The sequence below is a fragment of the Leucoraja erinacea genome, chromosome 12 (assembly GCF_028641065.1).
Source record: "Leucoraja erinacea ecotype New England chromosome 12, Leri_hhj_1, whole genome shotgun sequence".
Lineage (NCBI taxonomy): Eukaryota > Metazoa > Chordata > Chondrichthyes > Rajiformes > Rajidae > Leucoraja > Leucoraja erinaceus.
In genome coordinates this window covers 16,776,791-16,781,232 of record NC_073388.1, presented here as the reverse complement: position 1 = coordinate 16,781,232, position 4,442 = coordinate 16,776,791, and positions in this window count along the sequence as shown.

Here is a 4,442-nt window from a genome sequence, read left to right as displayed (position 1 = left end):
ATATGGTTGGAGAATGAGATTAATCTTTAAAAAAATCTGAATTATTTCTAAATGTTATTGAAGTAAGCTTGTTAATGTATTCCAATGGATTTTTTGTATATTTGTGAAATGATAAATATAAAATTATAAAAGCTGAAGAAAATCAGACATGATTAAAGCAAACGTCCACGATGAGTCATTTTGGAGATGAGCAACTGAAGACAAAGTAAAAGTTGATGTTCAAAATGAAAAAAAATTCTTCAAAGGACAGTTGATCACCAAACGATGATCTGAAAATAGACCAAACCAAGTCAATGTAGCGAAGGAGATGGTAAGTCTAACAGATGTTGCAGGAGTACAATATGCAACCATTGCGATAAAGTTACTAAGATGGGTGAGTCACTCTGCCAGCTGACCAAAAAGGATGTAGCTTGCTGTAGATTGCATGCTGAAGAGCAAGTGATTGAATGAATGAAGGAGGCAATCACAACGGAGACTATGTTAAGATATTTTTTATGACAAGAGGGAGCTGACACTGCAGGCAGATGTTTCAGAAATGCATCTTACAGCAATGATCTTGCAATAAGATAAGTTGATAAGAAGCTCTGACAGATGCAATGATACATTATGTGAGAATTGAGAAAAAGCTACTTGCTGAGATCCTTGGGCTATGGAGGTTTCACCAGTACATCACTTGTCACTTGAAGTCCCTTCCATTGAACATCAGGAATTCGGGCAGGACAATTAGTAAATATGTAGATGACATAAAAAATTGAGGTGTCGTAGAAGATGAGGAAGATTATTTTAGGATGATATTGATTAGGGCAAGGATATTGATTATGAAAATTGGCTGATGTGGAAAGTAATGGACTTTGAAAGGTCAAATAAGAGGAGGGTTAATCTATTCTTGGAGGATAGGAGCCTAGGGAGTGTGTTAAAGATACGGTCATTGGGTACAAGTCCATAGATGCCTAAAACTGGCATCACAGCGGGATAGAGTGGTGAAGAAGACACCTATGAATGCTTGCCTTTGTCACGTGGCATAAAGCATTAGAATAGATATATTGTGTTACAACTTTATAAAATACTGGTCATGCCGCACCTGGAGTACACATTTGTGATTGCCACTATATAGAAAGGATGTGATTGCTTGGGAGAAAGTGCAGAGGAGATTTATCAGGATGTTGTCTGGATTAGAACATTTCCGTTACAAAAGGAAAATGGATCGGCAGGGGTTAGTTTCCTTGGAGCAGAGGAGGATGGGAAAGATGTGGAGGGTAATAACTTTTTTCTCATGGTGAGTGTTTAAAATATAGAGGGGATTGGTATAAAGTGAAAGGCAGGGGGATTTTTATTTTACACTGAGTAACATGAATCTGGCAGTGAAGGGATCAAGATAAAAATATATAAGAACAATTCACAGAAGGTAAATAGTAAGAGCAGCATTAGAAATCAATGGTAGACGAAAAAGCTGGAGAAACTCAGCGGGTGAGGCAGCATCTATGGAGCGAATGAATAGGCGATGTTTCGGGTTGAAGTCAGAAGGATCTTGACCTGAAACTTCGCCTATTCCTTTGCTCCATAGATGCTGTCTCACCCGCTGAGTTTCTCCAGCTTTTTCGTCTATCTACAATTTTTCCAGCATCTGCAGTTCTTTCTTAAACATTATAAATCAATGGTAGCTTGGAGCAAAAATGTAAAATGTTGGGGGAACTCGGCAAGTAAGGCAGCAATTATTAAGGCAAAGGTTTAGTCCATGTTTCAAGTGGAGACTGCCTTAGGACTGAGAGTGCAGAGGGAGGATAGCCAGTATATAAGCGAAAAGGAGGCACAGTGGGCAAAGGCAGGCACGAACAATATCAATGCAGCCCTGTTTGTGGATCTCGGGGAAGAGGTAGAAGCAGGCAATGTAGGGTTGCAGCACTATCAGGTTGGAGGCTATGGAGGGAAGATCTGATGTACTGAGATCTGAAACAGTCCGGAGGTTAATTATGTGTTGTAGTGTTTGTTAGTGGGGTCAAAGTCCAGGGGTGGGTTTGGGAAGATATCTGAGAGCTGACATTTGGTCTTTTCACAGCAGTGGATAGTCTGCCAGACCACAATGGAGCCATCCTTGTCTGTGGCTTTGATGACGAGGCCAGGGTGGATGTGAAATGATCAGTGAACTGTGAATGTAGAGGGGGTGAGGTTGGAGTGGGTGAGTGGAGTCAATTTTACATTGGCAATTGAAAACAAAAAAATCAAGATAATGTAAAAAGCCAAAAGAGGGTGTCCAAGTGGATGGGGAGCGCTGGATACATGAGAAAAGATTGTGGTAGCTTGATGTTTCAAAATGCCACAGGAATGTAATTACCAACAGTGACATTTCCCTTTTTAAGTATGCAGACGTTATATGGCCCTGGTGGCCCACATCAAGGATCACACTTCTCTGGCTGCCTACTATCAGCAGGTCAACACCCTGATGCTGTGGATCAAAGAGAGCTCTCTGGAGCTTAACATCTCCAAGACCAAGGAGCTGTGTTGTGGGGGGAGGCGAACATCTTCCCCCCAACCTCTCTTTGAAGCTCTGAGGCTGAATGGGCAGACAGTTGAGCAGGTAGAGGCCTTTAGTTACCTGGGCACAGAGATTGACACCCGCCTGTCCTTCTCAGGAGCTCTGATGTACAAGAGACAGGACATTTTGAGGAAACAGCTGTCTTTGATGTCAAACAGGACATTTTAACAGCTGTCTATAAATCACTTGTAGAATCTGTACTCACCTTTAACATCACATCCTGGTTCACCCTCACCTCTGTCAAAGACAAATCAAAGCTTTCCCGGATCATCAATCAGGCAAGCAAAATAACTGGCAAAACTCAAAATCAATTATCAGTACTCCACACCCAGGCAGTTAAAAGGAAAGCCAATCTCATTACACAGGATCCCACCCACCCCCTACACAAGTCTTTCCAACTTCTGCCATCAGGCCGCCGATATAAAGTCCCCCTATCCAAGAAAAACATCCACAAAAACTCATTCATACCCATTGCCATAAACAGCTTAAATAAAAAATGAACAATGGACAAATTAACCCTGACGCATTGTCACTTTACACGTATCCACAACTTTTATCTTGTCTATTTTTACAGTTTTTAATCTTATTTTTGCTTTTAAGATCGATACACACTGTGTGTGCTCGCAGAAATCTGTGTTGTATGACTGCTTATCAGTACATTGTCCTGTCTGTATGTTGAGCCACGTCAAAGAAGATTTTCTGTTACGACAGACAATAAAGTTTTCTGAATCTGAATCTGAATCTGAACACAATCATCTACAGCTGCCACTTTTCCAGCACCAACTCCATCACTGTCTGTGGAAGTGTTTTACTATCCCAACTATTTGACAGCTCTTTAAATGCAGCAAACTTAATCAAATCCAAGATTTTGCCATTGATTCATTACCTCTGCCTCGAGTGTTTTCTCTAGTAACGATGAGTTAGCATCATGAAACTCCCTCCAGTGGTGACAAACAGGCTGCTACCAACAGTGTTAAGGAGGACATTACAGCAACTTATTTCCCCAAGGATCATGAAGTGATTTTTCTTCCATAAAATCACACAAAGAAGAGTCTCTAAGTTCACATTAGATTTACCTTTTAGTCTACCATACTTGCCTGAGGCCTTTCCTTGTGATCCTGCATGATATGACACCATGAAATCCTTAGAATACGGAGGCAGTACTTCGGTTAAAAAAAAATCTCATGTGTTGAACAATCTTGCTGAAGGTCGGCAGCGAAAAACACCATTTATGTGCCTTGTCCCTGGAAAGCTGCAGTCACATATGAACATACACATTGGGAGCAGTAGGTCACATGGCCCCAGGCACTTACTAAGATCATGCCTGATTTGATAGTAACCTCAGCTTTACATTCCCTTCTCACCCAAATAACCTTACTCCCTTACTTATCAACCTTATTTGTACTGTCTAAAAAATATTCAGCAATTGCAAAATTGAAAAACTTGAAAAGGTGAGTTCTAAAGACTCGTGAACCATAGTGAGAAAAACATTTATCTTGTCTCTTTTTTAAATGGCCCCTTATTTTTTTCAACAATGACTCCTAGTTCTGGATTTTCACACAAGATTTCACACCTCATCCACCAGTTTAAGAACTCTTAATACGTTTTCTGTTTAAATCTCCTTTTAACTACCTGTAAATCCTACCATAAAATATTCATTTTCTATTTCCCAAACAAATCACTTTCATATTTCAGGGGACTGTACTTCTGATTGCTCAGTAAACAAGATGATACATTACTGCTATAAATTCTATCAGCACCAGTGGCACACTTTACCAGTGGATAGAAGTCTTGCTTGCAAGGGTTATGACAGCATCTCCTACCCCAACATATATGTTGGCCATATTTTTAGTGGAATAATGGAAAATATAATTTAATGCAGGTTGATGTAAAGTATTGCAAATATGGA